We start from the raw sequence: 17,420 nt of genomic DNA, 5'->3' as shown, positions 1-17,420 counted from the left end.
AATTCCCTGGTCTTGTAAATCATCAATTCACCATAAAGTATTAGGTACCAGTAAAGTAATCATACATTTTATTCTCAAATGAGAAGACTGAATGCATTAAGTAACCACTACTAAACGCAATCTTAATATGTTATTGCTATATTTCATCCCATTAAAAATTTTTTCCTAAAGAAACAACTTTGAAATAACTTATCTACAAGAGGATTTAATGTATATGAGCCAGTTTAGTATTTGTGAGTTTAAGAATTTGATATAATTTGTCACATGTATGTATTTTGCAATCTCAACTTTTTCTTCATTGTGTGATTTTCATCCTCAAAACAGTTTCATAATGTTGTTATATACACCTCTATTGTTTTTAATAGGTAAAAAAAAGAATACTTCCATAATACGTTGACACTGACAGCCTAAGGCAATACAAAAAATAGCTTTCGGGAACAGACCAATTTGGTATTTAGAAATGTTAGTAACCTATAGATATTCAGGGCTTAAATAAATCTATTTTTCACCAACAGTACATTACTGTGGAGAAACAAATTAAAGACTCTGAAACAGTTAAGTTATATAAATTCATGATTTTAAAGAAAAATTTAACTTACTTGATGATGGAGATTAAAATGTCACTTTAAAAAATATAATGAAATTGACAAGGAAAAAAAAAGACAATTATCACACTTCCCTGATCAATAAGGAAAGTGAATCCATCAGATAAGAAAAAGTTGAGATCAGCTCTGAGGGCATGTAGTCCTTGGCTGCTTGAGGTAAGTAAGGAAAATGGCATCTGCAGTGTTGGTCTTACCGTTCAGGTCAAGACTTTCCATTGTGATGTCAATGGAACATCAGAACTCCCAGCTTCCGTGATGCAGCAGGATTCTGTGAAAGAGCCATAGAAAACTGTTAAAATGGTGAGCCATGAATGCCTTTCAAACAAAGCTAACACGTATTGCCCTTTATCAAAATAATATCCCCCAAATAAATTAAGGGCCAAACCATCAAAACCAATTTATTTAAAATCTCTATGTTAACACTATTTAGAAAAAGCAGACTAAAGTATTTTTGTCAACTTTAACAACAACAAAAAAGTCATTAAAATTACTCAAGGGGAATTCTCAGATAAAAGTTACAGAGACAAAGAATTATAGACAATCACCTCTCAGCTTTTTGGCTAAATCAAGTGTAGAATTACAGTCAAATCCCCTGAAAAAACATGATGTTATACTGGCATCCTGACCAGTTCTTTTCAATTATTTTAAATGACTGGCCCAACCCAGATAGACTATGGTTTGGATATTAATATCTTATAATTTATCTTTTATATGTTTTAAAGATCAAGAGCTGAGCAAGATAATGAATGAGTGGGGAGATACACACAAATAGAGAAAAGCTGGTAATAAAAAATTACATTCTACCTACAAGTGATGTAGCAAAAGGGTGTCCAACAAATTAAACATTTTACATTATACTGCAAATATAAACATATACCTAAATTTATCATTTTTAAGAATTAAGTTCAGTTTCTATGTGAGACATTCACTTAGTTTCTAGGGTGCTTCAATTATACTAAATTCACAGTCAACTAAGACAATTTACTGCCCCCTGCAGATTATAACAATATCTTTATGATCAGTACACTGTAGAACACTAGAAATCAGGCATCACTTATCCTCTTACAGCTTTATCAAAACTGTTAACTTATTTTATGGCTTGGCTAAAGTTTTTTTCCTAATTAGTCACTTTAATATGAAAAAAACTGGCTCATATACATTAAATGTAAAAAATGTGTAATGATTGTCTTCCGGTCAAGATGGCCATGTAGGTAAATGTAGTACTTGCATTCTCCCACAACCACATCAAAATTACAAATACACTACAGAACAACCACCTGAAATCTAGTTGAATATAAGTCCTACAACTAAGGATATAAAGATGAAATCTCTTCCTGCTACTGAAACCCAGGGCTTGGGGTCTGGTGTGGCGCTGGGACCCCTTGCTCCTCAGGGGGGACCTCAGCCGCTGAGAAATCCCCGGAATTTTTATTCTTCACCTCCAAGCCTTGATGTGAAGCCCCCCATACATTCCAGCTGTAAAACCCAGCGAGAATTGAGGTTGAGGGAGATGAAGGGCTGCTGGAGTCCCAGGCATTCCTCTTAAAGGGCCCCCACGGAGACTAACTTGGGCTCACTCCCTCTGAGCTCCACTGCTGGGGCAGCAGCTTGAAAGGCACCAGGGACATACCCGGAAGAACTAAGTTGTCTGGCATCAGGGTGAGAGCTGTAGGGGTAGCTTTTTCCCAGACGTAGTGCTGGCAGAGGCCATTGCTCTTTTTCTGAGGCAGGTGGGCACCATATCTGAGTCTCTATCAACCTGGCTATCACTGTTTACCCAACCCACGCTGTTTCCAGTAGATTTTCCACACAAATGGCCTAATGTGTGAACACAACCCTGCAAAATAGTGATCTGAATGTCCCCTTTGACCAAAGCCAGGGCAGATTTTCACCTGAGCCAACTCACTCTTCTCTCTGTTCACTGGGTCCCTCTTTGACTTCATCTCAACCCCAACTCTCACCGTCCACGTAGGACCTTGATTTCCTGACTCCTCATGACTTAGTTCCCACTGTCTCATCAAAAACCTGTTCCCTCTTCCTTCACAAAGCCTCTTATGTCCCACCCAGGCCGCTAACACTGATCTGGCACAGCCCAGGATTCCCTCTGAAAAACTTCATCATGGCAGGTCGGACAGCCACTTCTTAAATATCTATTATTTGCCTCTTACCACAAATAGGTTTTTCAGGTGCTCTTATCTTAAAGATCTGGCCTAAGCAACCATTGAAATATTCCAAAAGCAACTGGCTTTCTGGCACAGCTTATACAGTGCCCCTTAAGGTGCTATGTTTTGAAAAGCTAATTATACTGAAAAAGGTGAGGTGCTACTTCTTACAATGAGGCAGACTCCCAATTAGAGCTAATGTCCAATATAACATTCAAAGTCACATCATGGCAAAATCCCCTTCTATGCCAACACTGTATGTTTTGCACCCTGATGTCACAACTACCTAGTCAGTGCAGAAGGGACTCCAAGGCAACCAGGTTGCCCACTTACATGGAATAATATTTAATCCCCATGAATGACTGCTTTTCTGATGTTTTCATCAATTCTCTGGGTAATAAATTAAGCTTTAACTAACTCATTTTCATACATAACCCTAATTCAATCAAGCTCCATAAAATTCATTCCAGACCGCAATTATTTGCTAAGGAACAATTACATTCAAATTAAAAAAAACATTGCTGGGCATGATACAAGGCACGGTAAAGATGCTTCTCCATTTATGGAACCAGAAACAACAACAAAAATGGCCACACTACTAGAAGAAAGGGAAAGAAAATGTTTTCCTCATCCTCCTGAAAATAGAGTACTTATGCTTTTCCACCTGAAGAAAACAAAGTGGAGCACCCGAGAAAGCAAATTTTAAAATTATTACTTTCGATTTAGGTTTATGCTTTGAAAGAGGCTGCATTTCTAATCTAAGAGTCAGCATGACCTCTGAGAGCCAAAACAAGGCCAAGTCACAAATAACAGTCTTAATATCCAATCTTTCACTAGCTGCCTCCATTTTCCCAACAATTAGATATTCCAATCTCCACATTACAATGTAGGTTTTCATAAGCATAAAACTGCTTCTTTACATGAACACAATTCTTATATGTTCCTCAATTCACTCTGTTATATACTATATATTTACAAATAAAATTTTAACATATATTTATAGTAAAATAAAAAAAATTCTCATTATTTAACTAAAGCCTTCCCTGTCCTGTGTGTATAGAAGATCCTCACCCACCCCACCATACTCTATATTTCTTTAATCTCCTCAATTGTAGCATCAGGTGCATTATACAATAATATGGTACTGAAAATGCATACCAGTTGTTAATGCAATTCGGATTCACCACAGGGCAAGGAATGTTTTTCCTAGAAATGATAAGCAGATAGTCTGGCCTCCTGTCAAATCATTTTCTAAAATAAAATACCTTCATATAGATAAGGATAACTGCAGGAAGATATATATGCATATGCACACACATAGATAGGGTATCCCCAAAAATGTATACACACACTTTGAATAATTATAAAGGCAGTGTTTATTAAAATACATTTCATTTTCAAAATTGAGCTATCAACTGTTAAAGTATGTATACAATTTTTGGGACACCCTGTATATATCCATATCCACATAGACATTATATAAATATACATATGTACATATGCTTTTTAACAAAAGCATTTATTTTTATTCATATTTGATAAGACAGTGACAATAGAAAGCATGAATAAAGAAGACAACACTTGTTAAAATCACTCACCCCGCCTATCTTTACAGTTAAAGCTTAAATCATAGCTATTTCACAGGCATTTTTGGCCAAGCACCAATCTTTCACCGAAATTACAAGTCTTGGCTCTAGAGAATGAAAATCTCTTAAAGAAAATGCAAATCTGAAGTACCTCTTTATTACCTTCCCACCCCCACTGTTGCATTTCCTCATGACCCAGAGTCTTTCTGTTAAGAAACCTTAAACAAAGCAACAAATAAAAGGCAAAACAAGTCTTAAGTGTTCCCTAGATATCCCACAGCACACCAAAGCAACTACTAAGTCAGTCCAGATTTGTCCATCTGTTTGGACTTTCCAGTAAGGCATTAGAAAGCACTAGCAAGCAGACAGAAAACTTGTTTGGCATGGTCTTACATTACTCAATAATGACCAATTGAAAAAGTATGCTTTCAAAACTACCTACCGCCTATCTGTAACCTGGCCTTGTTTGGCTCTCAGAGGTCATGCAAACAGATATAACCTTTTACAGTTTGAGAAATGTATTAAAGACCTTCTATGTATTAACAATGCAAAAGGCATTATAGGAGTAGCTGTTTTCTGGAAGCTGATGACCTAGTTATGTAATCGCATATATATATACATACATGTTACTTACTGGTAATAATAAACAGAAATATATAATGTCAAAATAGTAAGCAAAGAATTTTTTTTAAAAGTTAGAATGCACAAGGGAATGTTTATGCAGGAAATGAACAAAGCTAGAGCCTGAAGCACTGGTGGCAATGGGATGAGGAGAGAGGGGACAGAGGATGGTGCTATAGGCACAGGCACAGACAGGAGAAGTCAAGCTTCAATACTGGAAAGCAGCTAAAAGGGGGAAAAGGCAGATCTGGTTGAAGTGCAAGGTTCATATCAGAAAATGGAACATAAATTGTGGGTAAATGAAAAAGTAATGCAATTTTCTCTTTTTTCTTTTTTCTTTCCATGGTCTCATAAATAGCAGAATACAGTTAACAGCAAAGCATACTGACCTTGGACCCACACCCACATCCACCATTTAATCCTACCCTCCAATTCTGAGCCAACTGCTGAGATTTTCTGAAAAATTGGGATAACAATCCCTACACCTCTAAAGGGTGACTCAAATTATTAGAAGGTATTTTAAATACAAAAGGCTTGGTATACAGTAAATGCTTAATAAATGTTAGTACTCTCACTAGAGTTAAAGCTAAGCGACAGAAAAGCATTTAATAAAGTATCTCACACCTGTCAGAATGGCTATCATCAACAAATCAACAAATGACAAGTGCTGGCGAGGATGTGAAGAAAAAGGAACCCTCGTGCACTGCTGGTGGGAATGTAGACTGGTGCAGCCACTGTGGAGAACAGTATGGAGTTTCCTAAAAAAACTAAAAATGGAACTCCCATTTGACCCAGTGATCCCACTTCTAGGAATATATCCCAAGAAGCCAGAAACACCAATCAGAAAGGATATATGCACCCCTATGTTCATAGCAGCACAATTTACAATAGCTAAGATTTGGAAACAGCCTAAGTGCCCATCAGCCGATGAGTGGATTAGAAAACAGTCGTACATCTACACAATGGAATGCTATGCTGCTGTAGAAAGGAAGGAACTCCTACCATTTGCAACAGCATGGATGGAACTGGAGAGCATTATGCTAAGTGAAGTAAGTCAGTTGGAGAAAGATAAATATCACATGATCTTACTCATTTGTGGAATATAATGAACAACATAAAGTGATGAACAAAAACAGATCCAGAGAAAGAGAAGCATAGATCAGACCATCAAACCTCAGAGGGAAGGCAGGAGAGGGTGGGGGTAAGGTGAAGAGATCAACCAAAGGACTTGTATGCATGCGTATAAGCATAACCAATGGACACAGACACCAGGGGGATGAGGGCATGAGTGGGAGTTTCGGGCAGGGGAGGGGGGGCAATGGGGGGATAAGGACACATATGTAATACCTTAATCAATAAAATTTTTTTTTAAAAAAAAAAAGGTACATTGGGCCCTAACCAGGTCTGGCTCAATGGATAGAGCGTTGGCCTGTGGACTGAAGGGTCCCAGGTGCTATTCCGGCCACGGGCATGTACCTTGGTTGCGGGCACATCCCCAGTAGGGGGTGTGCAAGAGGCAGCTAATCAATGTTTCTCTCTCATCGATGTTTCTCTCTATAACCTCTCCCTTCCTCTCTCTGTAAAAAAATCAATAAAAATATATATTTTTTTAAAATAAAGGTACATTAGGAACACACTGAAGTTTGCCTTGAATATTCTCAAAATTTGGATAAGTGAATTGCTACTTTAAATGGTGTTTCACTGTCTTATTTTAGGTGGTTTTAACATGTTTAATTCTGACAGTCTGAGAAGCCATTTCTTACTCCTACTAATTTCAAGGTGCATTAGATAATTTGATAATATGGATATTTTACTATAATGCTTATTAGCCATAATAGTTGTTTCAGGGACCATGGTGCAACCATGAATTTCTGCAGTTTCCATAAGTAGAGGTGGGAAATGAGTAGGCATTAGTCCAGTCAGATGGCTTGGCAGGGAGGCTCTGAATGCCTCTTTTATACTCCTGTTAACTGTATAAATGTGCCTTTGACCTTCTCAGTCAGGGGAAATTGCACATTTAAGGCAGAAGGAGTTTCACTTCCAGGAAGAATATAAAAACATGCTTGCCAGCAGCTACATCAAAGAATACCCGACAAGAAACAGCCAGGTACTTTGGGAAGATTCATTAGTCCCATCAAGCCACTAAGCACTGAGTTGGAAAAGAAGGTAAGGATAATCCAGCCCTGTGGGATATCTCACCTATGGGTAACCTGGGTTAGCCCAAGTAAGCTCTGGCCTGCACACTTTAGGAATTAGCCTATTCCTTCAGGGACAGGTTCTGCAAATGAAACCCACTGGAGGAGTCTCAAGTCCGCCTTGTCCTCTGAGGTAAGAAAGGGTTCCTTTGGCTCCTTTCACATCAGGAAAAATTTACAATATACAGAAAATCTCTCTTATTTAAACAATTTAGTCCAAAGTCATTTGATAAAAAAAAAAAGTCAGACATTAGCAATTTATATAATTTTAACTGGAAAAAATTCTATTCTAAGAAGTAAAAAAAAATACCAGTCTTTCTCTTTTTCCCTTTAGGTAGGTTGCACGGAGACACTTAAATATTAACATAAATATAATTTAACTTTTTGTAATGTTATTAAAAAACACTCGTATTAAAATTTATATTGTGTTACTTTTTAAAAATTGTATTATCCAGGAAGAATTCCTGTCCTTTTATGTATGCCTAAAGTATTTCTAGCAAATATCTTAGCAGCAGAAATACTCTTGCTCCAAGTATGTTAATTGCAAAATCCTATATAATAAAGAGGTAAAGAGGTAATATGAAAATTAACCCTCACGCCCTCACAAGATGGCTGTCTATGACCAGGTCAGCAGGGGGATTAGTGAGGGACGACCAAACAAATGAACAGCAGGCTGCGTGGGGCAACCAGGCTGGCAGGGGGGGTTAGTGAGGGATGACCAAACGACTGAACAAGCAGGCTGCGTGGGGCGACCAGAACGGCGGGGGGCCGTGAGGGGTGACCAGGCCTGCAGGGGGGGCAGTTGGGGGCAACCAGGCCAGCAGGGGGGGTAGTTAGGGGCGAACAGGCTGGCAGAGGGGGGTAGTTGGGAGTGACCAGGCCGGCGGGGGTGGTGCAGTTGGGGGCAATCAGGCTGGCAGGGGGTGCAGTGAGGGGTGACTAGGCCGGTGGCAGGGGGGGCAGTTAGGGGCAATCAGGCTGGCACACAAAGGCAGTGAGGGGCGATCAGGCCGGCAGTGGGGGAAAGTGAGCGGTGACCAGGCAGGCAGACAGGTGAGCAATTAGGAGCCAGTGGTCCAGGATTGTGAGAGGGATGTCCGACTGCCGGTCATCCCCCAAGGGGTCCCGGATTGGAGAGGGTGCAGGCTGGGCTGAGAAGACCATCCCCCCTCCCCGTGCTCAAATTTCGTGCACCAGGCCTCTAGTCTTATGTAATAAAAGCCTACTATGCAAATCGACCGAATGGCAAAACAACCAGCAGAACGACTGGTCACTATGACACACACTGACCACCAGGGGCAGACACTCAATGCAGGAGCTGCCCCCAGCCCACAAGCCCCGTCTGAAGGCAGCAGTGGGAGGCAGGGGGCGGGGCTGGCGAGCGGGTGGTGCCAGGTCAGCCAAGGCAGGTACCATCAGGGGCCCCCTGATCGCCCCGCCGGTCGCCCTGCAGAGAGAGGCGACCAGAAGCGGTGGCAGGAGGCAGGGCTGCCAAGCGGGTGCCAGACCAGCCAAGGTGGATGCCAGCATGGGTCCCCCCCTCCAATCGCCTCGCCAGTCGTCCCACAGAGTGAGGCGACCAGCAGCGGCGGCGGGGGGCAGAGCCGGTGAGCAGGAGGCGCCAGGCCAGCCAAGGCAGGTGCCACCGGGGTGGGGGCCCCCCAATCACCCCACCAGTTGCCCCACTGATAGGCCCTGATCATTGGCCAGGCCTAGGGACTCTACCCATGCATGAATTTTGTGCACCAGGCCTCTAGTATTCCTATATGAAGACACAAAAGAGTCTGCTCAAAAGTGATCCACAATACTAGTAAGTGTCAATATGCTCCCTTTGAAGTTATTTACTCACAACGAAGATATTCCTGGAACAAACAATACCATATAGTAATTAGCTATCTTAAATCAGAAAGATCCAATAAACTTTCCTTATGCCATACATGTGAATAGATCTATGTAAAAAAGATTAAAAGTTTCTCAATACAAGCAATGCAAAGTTGTCTTCAAATTCATGTGGCAGTGAGGAGATTCAGTCAAGCTTTTTCCTAAATCCTCTCCCATATCTTTCAGCTACAAACATGTTTTGCAACACAGCTGACAAATATTAAGTATGCATCTGTGGCTACAAGAGAAGGGCAGAATTTCCCTATATGCCCTGTAGGCTGCAACCAGATGTATGTCACAATCACTAGTAAATAGATGGGACACAATAGACACTAAGTTGTGCATTTGTCAAAAGAAAAGCAATGTATCCCATGACCCAAAGTTAATGGTATTGGCTACTGCCTTAAACACACTACCAATAAATAGTGTGAGTGGGTGGTAGATGAAATAGATGGTGATAAGTTAGCCCTCTAGTGGCAAAATATTTACATATTAACATTTAAAGGAAAACATTAAATGAGTTATCTTCCCTAATTTATTTGGCACAGGCTTAAATAGAAAAAAAATTCCATAATGCTGCCCAACATCATATGCACAATTAGTACTAACTTAGGGACTACTATCTTTCATGATGTTTTTGTTTCTTAGTCTGTATATTAATAGTTGGTCCTAATATTCAGAAGTACTAGTAAGTATCATAGATCCAAATACTGTTCAAGTAAACAGGCATAAAAGTTTTTTAATTTGTTTCCTTTTGGTTTTGGTTTGTTTCCTCCTCTTTAGCAATTAATTTGCATTACAGCTTCTTTTGTGAAGCTAAGGGACAAAGCTACTGAATAAGTGGGGAATTTAACTACTCAGATCACCCAAAGCACACAGCCTCAGCTCTGTAAACTCAGTACAAAGAAAGCCTATCTTATCAGGGGGGAAAATGCTTAACTACCCTAGAAATTGCAAGCTTCCCTGGAGCTCAGATCAAAGTAAACATTTCACAATTATGAAGAAATCCAAACATATTTTTTCAAGTAGGAAGTAAAAATGTTGTTGTTTTTGAGGAGCACAGTAGTTTCCTATCTAGGATTTTTCTAGACAAAAATGATTATTCTCTCAGGTACTGATGCGTGTCATAAAAGCTTCTAATTTCTCATTTGTAAGTTCCCATTTTATACTAATACATACTAGAAAAACAAACCCTGAAGCTCAGTTTTCAAAGCAAAACAATATAAAATTACACATCTGGACCAAAGAAAGACCCTAAAATCAGTGACTGTCAACTATTTGATGCCATGTCTACTTTTGGTGTTGGTTCAGTTTCAAAATGGATCCTAATGTTCTGTGAATTTTATAAATTATATCATAGTATTCGCTGCAATAACTACAGATTTTGTTTGGTTCAACTAAAACTTAATGGAAATAACACAATAAAACCTAAAACAAGAAGTGTTCTCATATAAAAATAGTACAGCCCTAGCTGGTTTGGCTCAGTGGATAGAGCATCAGTCTACAGACTGAAGGGTCATTTCCCAAAAACATTCAGCCTATAATAGTCCAAAGATAATAGTCCAGCCAAGGGCACATACCTGGGTTGCAGGATTGATCCCCAATAGGGGGCGTGCAAGAGGCAGCCAATCAATGATTCTCTCTTAGCATTGATGTTTCTATCTCTCTCCCTCTCCCTTCCTCTCTGAAATCAATAAAAATATACTTAAAAAATAAAAATAGTACATATAGGACAGAGATTTAAAAAATTAATTTCTCTAACCTCCTTTTTCACTGGGGGGCTTCCAGTGACTAGTTTTATATTTTGACATCTGAGCTGGGAGATATTTTATTTATGAAGAAATTGACTAATATGCTTTATTTTTATTCAAATATAAGAAAAAGGAGACAGCAAATACCTGTTAAATACACTTTATTTGCACATGCACACAATTTTCATTTATACTAAGTAACTATTTAATTCAATAGCTTTATTAAGAAACATGGGGCCCTTTATATATCTTTCTTTTCTTTTTCTTTACTTTTTTTTTTTTTTTTACAAACCCTTGTGTCTAGAGCTGACTTTCAATAGATCACAGCGAGGGAGCTGCTCTGCTACGTACGAACCTTTATATCTTTCTTTACTGTCAAAAATTGTTAGTGACCATTTATAACTTTAATTTTTTAAAATATGGAGCCCTCTAGTGGCAAAATATTTATATATCACTTTAAATAATCTAGTAAGTGTCCTCTTCAAAATAATATCAAACTATCATTACCAACAGTAAAATATAGTCTACATAGGAAGAAAATATTTGAAGCTGTTTAACCTTAGAGAAAGGAGAGGAGGCTAAATGATATTCAATAACACAAAAAATGTATCAGACTAGAAACACTACTCTTCCTCAATGATCATGTGCTAGGTGGTAATAAAATTAAATGAGTGTACTGTGGGTCAAAATTGTTGCTTATAGAACTTATAAATATTCTTGCCTCAAACTCTAATTGCTACTATCACTTGATACTTAAATCTCTTTTCTAGAGATATATAAACCTTCCTCTCCATTTGGGAAACTATAAACTGATTTCTACTGACCAGAACCATTAATTAAAAATACAATGATCAAATAGGTACTGCATGGGGTGCCTATAGCTTCCAGAAGCTCCACTGGAATAATCTCCTTTAACTATTAGAGTAATAAGGTAAGGTGGTAGCCAGTCTCCAAGACAGCCCCCAATGATTTCCACCTCCTGGTAGTCCCCTCCCACACAGATTACGGATGGCCTGTGTAACCAATGGGATAATGCAGAAATAACAGAGGATTCTGAGGCTACGTCATAAAATACATTGTGACTTTACCTTGATCTCTCTTGGACTGCTTGCTCTGATGTATGCCAGCTGCAATATCACAAAAACACTCAATTGGTCCTACGGAAAGGTCCACGTGCCGAGAAACCCCATGAGCCCACCTGCCAGCCAGACACAATCTTGCTAGGCATGTGAGTGAACCACCTTGAAGTTATCCTTCAGTCCCAGTCATGGCTTCACATGAATACAGCCCAAGCCAACATCCTGACTGCAGCCAGTCACCCTACTAAGCCACTCCCAAATTCCTGACCCTCAGAAACTGTGAGATAATACATGTTTATTTTTTTAAGTTTCATGTCAATTTATTATACTTCAATAGATAATACATGTTGGTACTATTACTGTCTCCATCTTACAGAAGAGTCTGTGAATATTTAAGACTAAATAGCTCTAGAAAGATATTTTCTTTTTTGTTGTTGAAGAACTTTACCTCTGTATTTTTGGCCATTTCCCAAAAACATTCAGCCTATAATAGTCCAAAGATAATCCAATCAACCATATAGAGCATTTTCCCCCCAGCTTTGCTTGTTAAACAGATTAACATCCCTAAACTTAAAAAAGAAATTTCCTTTAATTCTTGACAGGAAATGAAAGCATTATTGATTATATAATATGTAGTCTATTTTACCAATAGCCATGTCTTAACTTGTATTCCAAATCTGTAATATAATTTATGAGTAAGTGAATATCCTCTTTTCTTGTAACTTGTCTTTGTAGCCCAAGAAGGCTGCTAACACAGCAAATAAAAACTTTGATTTAATTTAGCTAAATGCACAGATGTACATGGTGAATAAAAAGCACTTACTACATTCCAGAAGCAATTCTAAATGCTTTAGACTAACCATTCGATCTTCACAACAAATGGGAATAATAGGTTGTATTATCTCCATTTTACAGACATATAGAGGTAAGGAAAGGTTAAGTAAGGAACTTTCTCAAGGTCACAGAAACTCCAGCAGTCTGGTTTCTGAGCCTATGCTCTTAGCCAGGAGCCTATACAGGCTCTCCTAATCTCTAATTTATTTTTTTCATAAAATACTATGCATAGTAGAAAGTCCATGTGCTTTGGAATTAGAATATTTGAGCTATGAAGCCCCTTATATGTGCATAATTTAACAATCCTCAAACTTTTTTTCTCACTGTAAAATGGGGTTGTATTTTTTATGAATATTAAATAAAAGCTTGGTTAAAAAACACCCTGCACAGTGCTCTACACACATCAATATTTATTTGTATTTTACCTTGTTTCCATAGGCAGGTTTTTATCAAAGCCAATGAAACTTAACTTTTATGGTCTTTTACTTTTACAGCCTCATCCAAGACACTGTACCTAATGTTGTATTCATAACTTGTATTCTTTTCCTTTAAGAGGGCTTCCAAATTATATGACCTTCAGACTCACAAAACCAGGGATCTACCTCTGTTCTTCAGATTAATTATTTCAACACTAAAGCAAGCCCAATGGGCTCCCATATGGGTAAGAGAGAATAAATATATTCCATCTTATCTGTTCCCACTAAATGCAGCTATAAAACCTGGGCAGAATGCATGCTGCAGCTATTTCAGAAACAGGAAAATAGAAGAATAACAACAAATTTTGAAGTACCACTTTCTCCACTCTTTCATGTGCTGGGCCTCAAGCATTTCTGTGGTAGCAGAGGGAGGAGGCAAAAATAGAAGCCCACAGAAGCAAAAACTCTAAGAAGGGAACCTTCATTTCTGATTGGAGGAACATTGGTTCCAAGAGGGTGGGGCAACACCCTGTTGCTTTGCTTTTATTCTCTCTTTATCTTCCCACTGCATATTCACAGACATGCTAACTACATAGCACAGCATAACTAACGCCCCAGCTTCCCAACCAGGGAACCAAAATAAAAGTGGGAGATGGCAGAGGAGTTTTTATGAACTTATGGTCTCACACCAAGCTACACATGCAGAGATCGATCCTAAACATCAGATACAGACACTGAGAACTATAAAGCACTGCTCAATTCCCAGTTTGGCCACTGGGTGGCAAAGATGTGGGAAAATGCCAAACAACTGAAAAGTCTGAAAACTGAACTGATATAGGAAACACAAATCACAGAGGACTGGTTGAAACCTGAATCCTGAATTTTGATAGAATAAAATAATCAAAATGTCCAGGATAAAATCCAAAATTAATCAGCATATAAAAATACCAGTAGAAGAGAATCTCAACTTGCACAGAAAAAAAAAAAAAAAGAACAGATATCAACTCTAAAATGATGCAGATATTAGTATTATCTGACAAAGATTTTAGAGAAGTTTTATAAAAATGTTCCAACAAGTAATGCAAATACTCTAGACAAGAAAGGAAGATAGAAAGAACTTGAAGGCTGTTCTGGAAAATGGTTTAGACATTTCTTATATTAACATGCACTTAATGATATAACCATGCAATCCCACTCATTGGTATTAACCTGGGAAAAATAAAAATATGTTCAGAGAAAAATCTGTATATAGTGGCTTTATATATAATTGCCATAAATTGAAAAGAACCCAACAGCTAAATAGATAAACAACTGTAATATCTGCTATATGTAATAATATATTATAATATATATAATGTTATAGACACACAGACATGATATAGGTAGATATAGATAGATATAGATATAGATAGGTATAGATAGATATAGACAGATATAGATATATACTACTCAGCAGAAAAAAAGAATGCACTATTGATACAAGCAACCACTTGGATGAATCTCGGGCATTATAGGAAGTGAAAAAAGTTAGTCTCAAAAGATTACAAACCATATGATTCCATTTATACTATATGCTCCAAAAGATAAGACTACAAATAGACAGCATAATGAAATTTTGGGGAGTGAAGGAGCTTTCTAAATTTTAACTGTACACAAGACCTATTCATATTTTAAAGTTCACAGAACTATACGCAAAGAGCCAATTTTATTGCCAGTTAACCTAAAAAGTAAAAAATTTTTAAAGCCCAAGTTTTTAAAAAAAGACAAAAATAAATTGTGTAGGATTTATGAAAAAAATTTCTAAGAGATCATTTGTATCAATTTGCTGATTTAAAGGGCATTTAACCTTATGCACTAAAGGCCAGTAGAATCAAATAAACAGCATAAGAACTTAAAATTACTTACAAAGGTGTAATCCTACCCAATATGCTTCCTGTTCTACTGTATATACAAAACCAAGACCAAAATAGCATATGGAAAGAAAATCAAAGAACAACATGTCACTGTCAATCACCAAGCCGCAAATCGGGTCTTCAAGCTAAAAGGTAACTAAAATTCCTGAAATAAGAATCTCTACCATTGGAAGAGCCATTCCAATATTAATGATTCCACCTGGAAATTCCAAGCTATGCTCTCCATAATACCATCTATGCAGTATTTTATATTCTCCACCACATTAAAAAACACATAAGGGAATTCCACTTCCAGAAAGATGGTACAGACATACTTGTCCCTAATGGTCTCACTAAGTGCAACTAAAAACATTGAATATTTGACGGTCTGATCGATGCTTCTCTGTCTCTGGATAGAGGGAAGGTAGGGAAGGGTGAGGGTAAGGGGGAGAGATCAACCAAAGGACTTGTATGCATGCATATAAGCATAACCAATGGACACAGACACCAGGGAAATGAGGGTATGAGTGGGGGGGGGACGCAATGGGGGATAAGGACACATATGTAATACCTTAATAAATAAAAAACAACACAGAATATTATATATAAAATAATCATAAGACTGTGAACATTACAAATAAAATTGACTAGCTAAGGTCTTTAGGACGTAAGGAAGAACAATACAGTGGTAAGTTCCCTGGGTTCCCTTTTTTTAAAAAAAATTTTAATCCTCACCCGAAGGTTTAAAATTTTTAATTGATTTTTAGAGAGAGAACAGGAAAGAGAGAGAGAAACAACAATGTGAGAGAAACACCAATGTATCGGTTGCCTCTTGTACGCCCAACCAGGAATTGAACCTGAAACCTAGATATGTGCACTGACCGGGAATCAAACCCACAACTTTTTTGGTGCACAGGACGACGCTGCAATCAACTGAGCCACAGGGCTTGGGTTTACTTTTTGCCCCACATATTGTAGACTTGGAACTGAAGAAGCCAGCAATCCAGATATGCCAATAGGGCACAAATAACTAAGTCCCAACAAAAGCCAGCTCTCTCTAGCCAAAAGATCAGGAAAGGGGCAGCCTAGCAAGACAGAAAACTTTTAGACAACAATTGCTCTACAGGAGCCAAAATGACAGAGAAATATGTGACTCTACACCTGCTACAGCCAAGTGTAGAACCTAAACTACCACCCTCACCAGTCTGTGAAGATGACCCACAACCTTCTCAACGAGGTAGTATCAGAGGACAAGTAGGGAACTGGGATTCTTATCTAATCAGATGGTAAAAAGTGCCCCCTCCCCACACCCAATACAGAGAATCAGTGGAAATCAAGGGTAGACATAAAACTTCGTCCCCCACCTAGCAGTAATATTTCCCTCCCTCTCCCTGTTTGGGCAGTGTCAGAGGAGGAGGAGTTAAGTATCAAGACTTTGACCACTGCCCAACAGTAATGAGGCCACCCTCTCACTCCCTTGGTGTCAGTGGAGGCCATGTAGAGCAATAATGAAACACGCCAAACACTTCCAGCTAGGGTGGTGTCCCCACAGGACCACTGGGGGTGGTGGGAGACTCTCATCTCTGTCTGAAAGTAACAAGGAGCACCTTTCTCCCTTGGGTGTGAATGGACCCCACCTGGGGAACTTAGCCAAAAAATAGAAGATATGAAAAGAACCAAATAGAAGAAAATTTTGGAACTGAAAAACACAGTAACCAAAATAAACTTAAACAAGTTCAACAGAATAATGGAAGAGACAGAAGAAAGAACCATTGAACTAGGAAATAAAGCAATAGAAAGTAACCAATCTAAACGATAAAATCTGGAAATAAATCTAAACAGAGCCTTAGGAATCAATGGAATAAGAATAAAAGATCTAAAATCTATGTCTCTGAAATCCAGGAAGAAAGGAGAAAAGAGGGCAAGATTAAAAAAGTACTCAAACAAACAATGGCTAAAAACTTCCCAAATTGGGCAAGAGACATATACCAAGATACATCACAGTCAAATTCCTGAAAATAAATTATCTCACCCCAAATACCATTCTAATCTTGAATGCAGCAAGAAAGAAGAGACCTTACTACATGGAGAAAAACAATTCAAATATCAGTAGATTTCTAATCCGAAATAATAAAGATCAGTCTGACCAATGTGGTTCAGTTGGTTGAAAGTCATCCGATGGACCAAAAGGTCACCAGCTGGATTCCCGGTCAGGGCACATGCCCAGGTTGAGGGTTTGATTACCAGGCTGTTGAGGTGCATACAGGAGGCAGCCGATCAATGTTTCTCTCTAGCACTGATGCGTTCACTCTCACTCTTCCTTCCTCTCTCTCTCAAATCAATAAAAACATTTAAATATTTTTTTAAAAAAGAAGTTATAAAGATCAGAAGGCAATGG

At 38.5% G+C, this 17,420-nt stretch overlaps 1 protein-coding gene across 6 annotated transcripts in view; it reads right to left on the bottom strand.

The window, feature by feature from the left end:
- The window catches only part of BBX (BBX high mobility group box domain containing), a 291,018-nt gene that overhangs the window by 179,921 nt on the left and 93,677 nt on the right, over nucleotides 1–17,420 (bottom strand). For all 6 annotated transcript variants that reach the window (XM_070406138.1, XM_070406133.1, XM_070406134.1 and 3 more), the window contains one exon: nucleotides 800–873. The gene's annotated coding sequence lies outside the window, so the exon portion shown is untranslated. The remainder of the gene's footprint in view (nucleotides 1–799; nucleotides 874–17,420) is intronic.

Source organism: Myotis yumanensis, unplaced genomic scaffold, assembly GCF_028538775.1.
Source record: "Myotis yumanensis isolate MYYU_CA2020_CCGP unplaced genomic scaffold, mMyoYum1.0.hap1 SCAF_2, whole genome shotgun sequence".
NCBI lineage: Eukaryota > Metazoa > Chordata > Mammalia > Chiroptera > Vespertilionidae > Myotis > Myotis yumanensis.
Note: the sequence above shows the minus strand (reverse complement) of the source record. Positions and strands in the feature narration are given on the sequence as shown.